The 12,209-nt window shown below is 42.1% G+C and overlaps 1 protein-coding gene and 2 non-coding genes across 3 annotated transcripts in view; 2 read left to right on the top strand and 1 right to left on the bottom strand.

Annotated features, from left to right (window-relative positions):
* Positions 1-12,209, top strand: part of LOC120554212 (gastrula zinc finger protein XlCGF57.1-like) — a 443,376-nt gene that overhangs the window by 122,156 nt on the left and 309,011 nt on the right. The gene's annotated exons all lie outside the window — the stretch shown is intronic.
* On the bottom strand, positions 2,290-2,362 carry trnat-cgu. The gene has a single exon. It is a non-coding gene; the product is annotated as a tRNA-Thr (tRNA).
* trnat-agu lies at positions 3,473-3,546 on the top strand. The gene has a single exon. It is a non-coding gene; the product is annotated as a tRNA-Thr (tRNA).

The raw sequence follows: 12,209 nt of genomic DNA, 5'->3' as shown, positions 1-12,209 counted from the left end.
TATTGCTCGTGTAGTATTCAATTATTATTTCATGTATATTGTTTCCTATTATTTAATGTATACTCTTTATGTGTGCTGTATGTCTGATATTTTGCTGCTGCAACACTGTTATTTCCCATTTTTTTGGGATCAATAAAAATCTATCTATCTATCTATCTATCTATCTATCTATCTATCTATCTATCTATCTAATGTCAGTAATCAGCTGGGGAAGTTTCACGCTTATTTCTGTAAGTTTAAGTCTTTAACTTAGACAGGAGTTAGGAGGAGACATGCCATGCGTACACTTTTGAGATGTATAATAACATGTTACTTTCTGGCTGCATCATACTATGGTTTTAAGCTTAAATTGTTAAAGGTCCAATATGTAATATATTTACTGTAATAAATCCAAAAATGACCCCAATTGTTTTGCCTTAGTTTAGTTGTTTTTGGATTTTAATCATGTAAGTACAGCTTTGTTAGTTCCCCCAGGACACCCCTGTTTGGTTTGCTTGTATTTTAGGTTATCAAGTGGTTTATTCTTTTCTTTATTTTGTCATTATTTTGCTTTGCAGTGGAGCTAGTAGCCAGCTTGTGGTGGAGGCTTGGCACGTTAGTGTGGTTCCCTTCACAGATTATAGTGATAACAGCACGGTGACTCGATTTGCAGTGAACCGGTTTGCAGTGACTATCGATTGCAGTGGGCACATGCGGTGGGTAAGTTGGTGCACCCCTGGAACACACCCTTAGTAGACTCTCTACTGTCTCTACTGTCTCTCCACAGCTGGCCTCTGCCCACTTTCTCCCCCCTTTCCTTTGATAATTCAAGCCATAACTGGGAGTGTATCTGTTTTAAAAAGAAATAACCTGATTGTTAAATATATATATTGCAATAAAATCTTTTCTACCTTTCATATTGTAATTTGATTTAAACCTCATTTCTAATCATCCCTTTTACAGGCACTTCCAGTCATAAATTATTCATTAATAAATGCATATTTCTTTTGTAACCACGTCTCTGTCTTACTTCAGTTAGTGAACCTGTTTAGCCTTTTGTATAACTGAAGTGCTTGTTGAAGTAGAAATTAACATATCTTGGGGTGGAAGTCCCCAGGTGGCGTTGTCGGTTAGTTAGACTCGGGTGGCGGCTCCTCCCCTAGTGCCACCTGCCTTGCCACATTCTGCGTCATCATATATTAAGGAAACATGCTAAGTTGAAATACTTTCTTTCTTGACAACATTGCTAATGCCAGTTTTTTCTCCTTTTGAAATGTCTTTTTGTGTTTTGGCCTGTGTGTTGTATCAACTGCCCAGTTTGCCAGATATATGTAACGTTAGTACAGCCATGAAAGCAGCAAACAAACGAACAGGATCAACGGAGATAGATTCAACCCAACCTAAAAAAAACGGCATGTTTCTTACAGTTGCGTGACCAGAGACGTAACAAACCCTGGGTAAATATTGGAGATGTATTTGAAAGATATAGAAAGCTTAGAGCCCAAGTTGGTTACTTGCAAAAACAATTGAGACACAGCCAGTAAAGGGATCCAGACTGGTCCTGTCTAACGCTGCCGTGCTAACCCTGCTAACTGGTAATGCTACTGGAGGACCAGGCAAGCGGGCCACGTCTGTTTACAACGTGCAGATTGTTAAGCGGCCGTAGCCGACAACGTTGAGTTATTTTAAGCCAAGAAAGGGGAGCTGTAAATCTGGAAGAGAGGACCGTGAGTTTGCAGTGTGATTAGCGATTGTTCCCGTAATTCTAAGCCAATAAGATGTGTTCAATCGGGTGGAGAGGACGGCAAGTTAGTGGTATTTTTAACGGTTCCTAACGTAATTCTAAGCCAAGGAAGTGTGGCTGTCCGATGGGTGGAAAGGACAGCGAGGTTGTTGTGTTTTTAGCGGATCCTAGTGTAATTCTAAGCCGAAAAAGTGTGTCTCTCAGTTGGTTACAGAGCTCCGCTTGAACATGGGCTTTTATAACTGTCAATATAGCCAGTATTTAACGTTAGCTACTCTGCTGTGCTGTGAAGTAATGTCTGGCTATGTGAGACAAGCATCTAGCAACATTGTTGTGGATGCTGCGGTCTCAGCCTGGCAACCTCCGTCAACTTTGAGTCTGGGGAGGAGGGGGGAGGGGGAGGTAACTATTTTAAACACTAGCTGTAAGTATTACATATTGCACCTTTAACATCCTAATGTTACATATAACTTTTGGGCTCTGGGAAATCAGGAATTTTGTTTGTTGAAAATAAACAGGTCACTGTATGTAAATGCTGGTGACAACACAGTGTTGAGGTAATGGACAGGCACTGCTGGGATTTGAACCCAGGATCTCCTGTTTACGAGACAGGCGCTTTAACCTCTAAGCTACAGCGCCTCTCAGAGATTAAACACACAGTTTGCTACTTTTGTCGGGGCTGAACGTGGCCGGGGTGTACACATAGACAGTATATAAACTGGACAAACAGATCCCATTGCTCTGGACGGAGACCAGTGAAGGATATTAGAAGCACTTTTCCGGTAAGCGCTGAGCGTTACTGCACAGCCTCCAACTGAGAGAGACGACGTAAATGTGACGTGAGCAACGTGTCTGAAAGTTGGAAGTCTTCTGGTAGCTGTGCCAAGAGAAATCTCAATCGTTCCAAATCTTGCAGAGACAGAGAGCGTAGGTATATGTAAGGAGATAACGTAGGCACAGGCTAATTATTGGTAACTAAAATGCTAGTTAACATTAGTAATTAAACTTAACCAGCTGAAGTAAGTCAAATCTGCCTGCAAGCTTATGCTGTACTATACGGTAATTCCTCTACTGTTCGACAGTAAGTTGCGTTGTTATGACACAATCGTTAGCCTATTTTTACAAAAACGTCATGAGCCATAACGTGAGGTACAAGGTAATGGAGCCTTTTATACGTTGTCGTGTTTCTTTAGAAATACACAATGGACAAATGGAGTCTTTAAACGCTTCAGATGTGAAGTTATTTGCTGTCAAAGTGACGTCAAAATGAATGGCAGTCAACGGAATGCTAACGTCGGGTGATCGTTTGGTTGCATCAAAAAGGCACCATAGGAGGTTCGAGTTCTGAAGCGAAGCTTACCCCCTTGGGTGGGACGGCCTAAGACACGAGGAAAGACAGAAAGTGGACGCAGCTTCTGCGTGGCTGTGCTGGTGTCTGTGTGTTTGATTGCAGGAGTGGAGCCAGCTGTGGCGGCAGTCAGGAGTCCAGCTGCACGTCGCCAGCAATCAGCCTCTGATTATCACAGCTGGTTTCTCCTGCAGCTCAGCGTCACATCGGAGACAAAAACTTTGCCGTCAGTCTCGTTCTTGCAATACTGTTCTGAGAGAGGAATATCCAGACTTATCATTGCTCTTGGGGCTTTTATCAGTGCAAACCTCAGCAAAATCTCAGTTATAGTACATATTAAACAGCTCATACAAGATGAAAGAGAATTTAATTTTTTTTTATATTACAGAAGCCCTAAAGGAGGTGCTGTGGCTTAGTTGGTTAAAGTGCCTGTCTAGTAAACAGGAGATCCTGGGTTCAAATCTCAGCAGCAACTTGTTGCAGAGATTACCTCTGTTAGCATCCCATCAGCATGTGGACCCAATCCTCATGCTACACAGTATGGTCAAAGAAGCAAATGAAAAAGTAAACACAAAGGACTGTTTACCCTGGCATATTAAATGACACAGAAACACTACATTAACACAGATTGGCATGGTACATAAAAACACATGACATTAGTGCAATGTAAGCATTGGCTATTCATACTTTGCATGTGACGTCACAACTACTGGCTGGCGGGCAAGAACATCATTCTATAACGTATATTTGTTGTGTGAATTGAGTGAATTTGCTCAAGAAATCAATTTGTTGGCTGAAAGCCTACTGTGAAATTTAACACAGGTGTCAGCAAAAGACTTAGTTAGGTTAAAACGAGACCGATAAGAAGAGGCTTTGCAACAATGTTTACAGATAGACATCGTAACGCTGGCGGCACAGATTATGCAGACGCAGACCTACGATTGACTGACTGACACACACACACACACACACACACACATTGTTAAAATCATACGCTGGACGCTTTATTAGTCTTTCTACATGGGTTTAGTTAATGATCGGGCCATAATAAGACCACGGCGGTTATGTAATCGATGACACCCGGGACAATTTCATAGTGGTTGGTGTAAACCGGGATATTTTAGTGTCCCGACACAGCTTTTGTCGGGACTCGGGACTGTCCCGGTCAAACCGGGACGTCTGGTCACCCTACATGATACATAGCCTAGTGTTGGCAGAAGGTTTAAAAAAATAAACTACTTATCCACTCTTGAAAAAAAGATAGCTATCTGTAATTTTGTAGGCTTTCATTTTTTGTGCGGTGTAAAGTGACGGATTCTCTATAAGATGGATGTAAATATCTCCAAACTCCAAGTATGGTAGAGACTTTGCCAGCTTCAAAGCAATGAAAACATCAGCGGGTGCTGTGTATGGATCACAAGTTCCGAGTGACATATGGTCTGAATAGTTGATTGATTGTAGTATTGGAAATCTGCAAGGCTGCAATTCCTGTGACTGGCCACTGTTCAGCGCCATTCTATCGGCGTTTCTTGCCCGCCAGGTATCCATGGTAATGACGTCACTGCAAAGTATGAATAGAACACACCTAGTTTATTCACCAACCATTTGAGTTAACATTCTCAAACTGTAACTGAACATTCTAGAACTTTAAAGTTAGTCTTAAACCGCATCGGAAAATTCTAGAACTTCAACGTGACATTCTTACACTACAACTTTAAATTCTAGAACAGTAGTAACATTCTAGAACTGCAACTTAAAGGGCCTTTCTCATTTTCCAAATTTGTACCTCCTTGACACTCCTGCTTGTGATCCGGAAATCCTTCTCAGCGCGCCATGTTGAAGGACGTCCCAATTCCTAAAATAAAGGGACAGTGAAATGGCCATGTGGGTCTCTAAATCTGAGAAAATAATTAATTTAGGTGGGTGAAAGGTGGATGATTTTAAGTTTACAGGTGGATTCGCATAAAGAGCCAATCCATGCATTAATAATACATAGTGTGTTTGTATGTGTCTAAGTGTGTATAAAATAGGCCTACTGTAGCCTTTACATTTGTATAGTTCTTTTCATACAAACATTTGACTAACTGAAACAACTTGACTGCAAAACAAACATTACAACAATATAGGTCTGGATGGCATTAAAGCAAATCAATACATGAACATTAACAGAAGTTAAACAGTTAACGGCTTTGCTTAGCTGCTGTTGACATGCTAATGCTGGCCCGAGTTGGTTACATTATCAGAGGAAGAACTCCTTGGTTTTGTGAGAAAGCCAGGCTGGGAGAACTGTGGCTCTGAGGTCCAATGATTCAGTCACCATACTTTCAGTAGGCCACGCTTTAGCTAAGAGCTGACCTGGACCCCTGCTGAGAGATGCAGTGGAGTGGTTGCTCCTAGGGGTGGTGTTGTCACAGCACTTCACACTTAAAGGTCCCATGGCATGACAATTTCACTTTATGAGGTTTTGTAATACTAATATGAGTTCCCCCAGCTTGCCTATGGTCTCCCAGTGGCTAGAAATGGCGATATGAAAAAAAAAAAAAACTCGATCCTGAGGTCTTAGCCAACTATAGACCTATATCTAACCTTCCTTTTCTCTCCAAGATCCTTGAGAAGTCTGTCTACATAGGAATAGTCTATTTGAGGACTTTCAGTCAGGATTTAGAATGCATCATAGCACAGAGACGGCACTGGTGAAAATTACTAACGACCTAACTGCTGCTGACAAAGGACTTGTCTCCATACTTGTCTTATTAGATCTTAGTGCTGCATTCGACACTATTGACCACACCATCCTGTTACAGAGACTGGAACATTTAGTTGGCATTAAAGGAATCGCTCTAAGCTGGTTTAAGTCCTATTTCTCTGATCAATCTCAATTTGTTAATATTAACGATAAATCCTCCAAGAACGCTAAAGTTAGCCATGGCGTTCCTCAAGGCTCAGTGCTTGGACCAATTCTATTCTCCTTATATTGCTATAATGCTGAAAAACTAGTGCATGCATTCATTATTTCCAGGCTGGACTACTGTAATTCCTTACTATCAGGTTGCTCAAATAAGTGTCTTAAGACTCTCCAGCTGATCCAGAATGCTGCAGCACCTGTTCTGACAAGAAGAAAAGAGATCATATTTCTCCTATATTAGCTTCTCTGCAATGGCTTCCTGTAAAATCCAGGATTGAATATAAAATCCTTCTCCTGACCGGCAAAGCTCTAAATCATAGCACCTAAGTCAAGCACCATCATATAGAGAAGTTCTTAGTACCTTATTGTCCCATTAGAGCACTACGCTCCCACTATTCAGAGCTACTTGTGGTTCCTAGAGTCTCTAAAAGTAGAATGGGAGCCAGAGCCTTCAGCTATCAGGCTCCTCTCCTGTGGAACCAGCTCCCAGTCTGGGTTTGGGGGACAGACACCGTCACCACATTTAAGAATAAACTGAAAACCCTCCTCTTTGATAAAGCTTATAGTTAGGGAGTGAGGAGTTGCAGCGTCTGCCTAGCCCGGCCCACCTGCTTCTCTTCATAGTCGTCAGATTCATCTACCATATAATCAATAATACAATAAAAGTAGAGGGAGGCAGGCCAGTACAGTCTGATCCGGTTGGGGAGAGTTCTAGCCCAACCAGGCTCCTCTCCTTAACCTGTCTCTCTTAGTTATGCTGTTATAGTTCTAGACTGCTGGGGGAGTTCCTTCCTTCAACACACTGAGCTGATCTCTCCTCTCTCTCCTCTCTCCTTCCATTTGATTCCATTTGTGTGCATCCTTGTACCAGAAATGCTTGTTACTAACCTAGCTCTGGGGAGTTTTCTCCCCGGAGTCCTTATGTTTCTTTTTTCGCCCAGAATATTTCCTTGGATTAGGGTGGCACCAAGATTTTGGTTGCAGCTGTCGCTGTGGTCCTGCTACACCTTGCCACGCTCTGCGATGCCCTGCAGTGTCTGGCTGCGTCCTGCTACGTCCACCCATGCTCTGCTGTGCCACGCTATATCCTGTAACGCCCTGCAGTGCCCTGCTATGACATGAACTACTACGACAACCATTTGTAGTCACTGTTCCATTATCTTTACTCTGACTATTATTGCCACTGTTCATCACATCCCCAACCGGCACCGCCAGACACCACCTACCAAGAGCCTGGGTCTGCTGAGGTTTCTTCCTAAAAGGGTTGATGCTTGATCTTGGGGGAATTACTGGAATTGTTGGGGCTTTGTAAATTGTAAATTATAGAGTGTGGTCTAGACTTACTCTATCTGTAAAGTGTCTTGAGATAACTATTGTTATGATTTGATACTATAAATAAAATTGAATTGAAGAAACAATTGAATTGAATTGAATAGCTGCCATTTTAAAGAGAGCTGGAGTTGCATGGACTGGCTCTTTCATTTCCTAAGAAGTCCAGTTCATGGGATACCAACAGACACATTAACTTCATAATCAAATACATTTTTAACACCTATCAAAATCATATTCAAGACATTAAAGCCTAAAATTCTAATTATTATATTGAAAACTGTTTAAGGACCCAGAGTATTACATCTTACACCATGTTAAGAGACTTAATTTATTTTCAGTGTTTAAACCTGACTGAGGTTCTCTGCTCTCCTTAGACTAGAGCTCCACTTCACACAGCTAAATGGTTTCTCTTCTATGTGGGTTCTCATGTGTCTATGTAAAGTACTACTCACTGTATAACCTTTCTTACAGACTGAGCAACTAAATGGTTTCTCTCCAGTGTGGATTCTCATGTGTTGCCGTAAATGTCCACTCATTGTAAAAGCTTTCTTACAGATTGGGCAGCTAAATGGTTTCTCTCCAGTGTGGATTCTCATGTGTTTCTGTAAATGTCCTTTCTGTATAAAAGCTTTATTACAGACTGAGCAGCTAAATGGTCTCTCTCCAGTGTGGACTCTCATGTGTGCCTTTAAATGTCCTCTCTCTGTAAAAGCTTTCTTACAGACTGAGCAACTAAATGGTTTCTCTCCTGTGTGGATTCTCATGTGTGTCACTAAATGTCCTCTCTCTGTAAAAGCTTTCTTACAGACTGAGCAGCTAAATGGTTTCTCTCCTGTGTGAATTCTCATGTGTTTCTGTAAATTTCCACTTTTTATAAAAGCTTTCTTACAGACTGAGCAACTAAATGGTCTCTTTCCTGTATGAGATCTCATGTGTCGCTTCAGATGTCCACTGGTGCCAAATCTTTTCTCATGCTCTTTCTCAACTGTAGTACATAAATCACTGACAGGGACTTCATTATTATTCAGAGAGTTTAAACCTGACTGAGGTTCTCTGGTCTCTTTCCAATCATCATGGGCATCAGTCTCAGGTTCAGAAGAGTCTCCAGTCTCGTCATCAGTTAGTAATTTTAAATGTGTATTTGGATCCAAGTACATGGCTGGCTCTGGTCCACCACAGTCTTCTCCATCAGCTTCTGTTTTTATCTCTTCAGTTTGTATTTGATGAAGCTGTGAGAACTGAGGTTTCTCTTCATCAGCTTCACTCTTCACAGCGACAGGAGTGAACGTGAACTTGGTGATATCAGCCTCCTCCAGCCCTTGAAGCTGCTCTCCGTCCTGATTGATCCGGAGTTCCTCCTGTTCCTCTTTAATGTGTGGGGGCTTTGTGTCCTCCTGGTCCAGACTGGAGCTCCACTGCTGCTGATGTTCTTCACCAACAATCACTTTCTGGACATCTGCTGAAACACAAAAAAACAACCATTAATATAAATATTAACAAATACGTACAAAAAAGCCTATTAGAACCATGTCCTAAACCCAACAGGAAGTCCGCCAATTGAATTGAAAGTTTGAAATGAGTGCATTTTTTGCCATTTCCACACACCGTACTTTAACAACTCCTCCTAGATATTTCATCCAATCAACTTCAAATTTGGTCCATGCCATGGGCCTAGCAGTGGCGCGGTGGCCATTTTGTGAGTTGCACCATCAAAACAGGAAGTGGTTGTAACTCAAGTATATATTGTTCAATCAAGTATATATTGTTCAATCTGCTCCAGGACAATCGACTTTAAATTTGGTCTGTACAATCTCAAAACCTTAACAATGAAAAGTTCCTAAAAGCTTGAGTTTTTCTCAAACAGTTTGGACGTGGCTGCCATTTTGAGCACTGATCGATAAATGAGGAACATTTTGCATCTTAAATGTACATTGTCCAATATGCCCGCAATTTCTCATGATTGACAGGGGTCCTGTCTTGAGGATATCTAAATGTCAATTTTGACTAATAGTCATAACCATGCCCCTATACTTAGTCTACGCCCCCTTTTGCAACACATTAACCGTTTGACGTAGAGTCTTGTGTGAGGTATCATTGAACTCAGTAGAGATAACCCTTTTTAAGAACCCATGGAAAATAGTTGAAAGCATCCTGAGGTACACCATCTCAGCCTGGTTTGGCAACCTCAGTGTGCTGCTGAAAGCCTAGATCATTGGCATGAAAAACTCACTTTTGCAGTGCATGCGTTCATTAGGGTATCTGGACTGCAAACCAGTCCACAAACAGTGAAAAAAAGACAACCCAGTCAGTTTTTTGTGGGCTGCCTACAGAGATGTCATTATCTGTATCTGTTCAACCACCATAACTATATGTGTATATTTTCACATCCTATGGTACATGATTTTTAACTAAACTAAGTTTTATGAACAGTCTGAACCTCACCAGACAGTCCCCTTTAAAGGGATACTTCACCGATTTAGCATTCAGCTTTGTATCAGTAGAAACCCGATAGTATTTCTGAATGACCGTGCCTCCCTCCCTCATGTCCCCCTGAGACGAGAGATCTCTGCATTTGGGGCCTGGAAAAAATCTTCCGATGACGTAAAATGACGATTTTTGCGTCATCGGAAGAGCCAGAGGCCAGAAACGATCAGCCAGTAGTAGGATCTACTTCCGTATGTTTTCAACACGCCCACAGGGGTTGGACTGCCGAGTCTGGCCGAGGTATTCAGATAAAACGACTGTCAGCCATCTTGAATCTTCGCTAAACAGGCTCTCGGTTTTCAGCAGAAAACATTTACAACAATTATCTGCATTCAAACTACCGGACGTGTGTACCCGGGGATACATCGGTACAGATCGGAGAATATGGAGGAAACGTTATTACAGACGCAATACTCGGCACACTACGCAAACTTTGCCTGCACGGAGACCAGCGGTATCGCTCAATGCCGCTAGCCGGCTAGGGGACATCCTCATCGGCTAGGTGGAAAGCTAACGCTAGCTGTCCACCTGTCCCATCCATCCTGCTTGCAAGTGTCTGCTCATTAAACAACAAGCTGGACTGTTTCGTATGTCGTTTTTATATAATGTCGTTGAGTCACGATGAAACGTTGTTTCATGTATATGGTTGAAATAAAACACGCTTGAGTTGAGTTGAATGCCTCGGTCTGTCTGTGAAGCGGTAGGCGTGGCTTGGGAGTGGACTCAAAGCAACGAAGCAGGTGCATTCTGGGATTTGGTGTTTTTCATCCATATAAGACCAAAACACATTTTCTGGCTTTTCTTGGCCTAGAAGGCACCAATTTAAAAAATATTTTCACATTTCTACTACATAAGTGACCCAATTTAAAGATATATTCAGCTTTCCAGCGGTGAAATATTCCTTTAACTGAAATATTGTCAAAAAAGATTCTGTTTGCATTGGAAATATAAACTATTTACAGTTAAGATATACAGTATAGAAAACAGCCTTTCCTGAAGTGGGTAATGAATTAAATATTAAAATACAATAATGCAGAGTTCATTTATGTTTCTCATTCGTAACTTGCAGATCCTATCTTAACTGTTTGGTAACCATGGTAATTAGGGGTTGGACATGATTTAGGAAAAAAGTCTTTACGGATAAAGAGTTGCTAAGTCAATGTGTCATCCTAATTTAAGACAGGAAAAGTGTATTACACAAGCATTGTAAGCATTCATCTTAAATAAACTAACTTTGGGATAACCGTTGACCTGTCCTAACTCTTTTGTTCCGTGCGTGGTTCTCACAACCAACTGCTAAATGGTGCTCACTAAATGGAGACTAGAGTGAGCGTCAGCAGTGTCGGCGTGAGAGTAACTTAGCGTACGAGTGAATGCACTGTGAGAAAAGTGAGAGGAACAAGAGTCAGAAAATACGTTGTAAAGCAAGCCTCCAGTCAACAATAAACAACAAGCTTCTCAAGACACGGTGGCTTCATCTGCTTCTCATTCTGCCAGCAAAGTTAAAGGTGTTACCCCTGAAAGCATCGGCCCTGGAGGGAACTTCTCTCCTGTGATCCCGGACTGCGGTCTGGAAGCCCGAAACAGGAACGGTGTAATACAGGGTATCACAGGGTATCACAGGGCAGGGCTCGAGACTAACTCTTTTCACTAGGAGCACAGTGGACCCCAACCGAACATTTTAGGGGCGCAACCAGAAAATGTAAAGACTGGTCCTACCAGACTCTCGTGCATGTCATTTGTACAGAGAGTCTGGCCTTTCTCCATTGACAAGTGTTAACTTCCTTGCAGGTAGGTACTTTGTTGAAGTTTAAAACTATTGTATCTGCCCAGAGCCACTCTGGATCTGCCATAACCAATCGCTAACGTTTGGTCGTGACATATGTCATGCGCATGTGCAACAAGAGGGGAGACCGACAAGGCTTATATTTGGCATTAGCATCGCTAGAGTTAGCCTTAGCCAACTCCTTCACCACTAACCGAGCGAGCTGGAAAATGAAACTTTTCCCGAACCCCGTGGGGAGGAGGGCCAAAACATCAGGGCCACCAACAACACTCAGCAAAGATTGTTCTTGCTCGGGCTTTAACTTCTGGATATTCGCCGGCGTTGCCACAACGGACCGAATGGCTTCGCTCACATCTTTCTCCGCCACAACTATAGCGCACGGCCTCAACGTCATCGTTCTCAGCCACTCCCTCTGTTCACTGATTGTACCGGCAACAATTTTGAAGGCGAAAACCCAAGATTATACCGAGAACCCAGACGTAGTACTGAAGGGAAATGAAAATTGAGCGTAAGTACGTAGGAGGGCGGAGCCATGCTAGATAATTTAGGGGCACACACCATATATCAACATGTTAACCAAATATTCACATTTCTAATAATTTCAACTTTATTACTAATAAACACTTTGATA

Source organism: Perca fluviatilis, chromosome 24, assembly GCF_010015445.1.
Source record: "Perca fluviatilis chromosome 24, GENO_Pfluv_1.0, whole genome shotgun sequence".
Taxonomy (NCBI): domain Eukaryota; kingdom Metazoa; phylum Chordata; class Actinopteri; order Perciformes; family Percidae; genus Perca; species Perca fluviatilis.
Note: the sequence above shows the minus strand (reverse complement) of the source record. Positions and strands in the feature narration are given on the sequence as shown.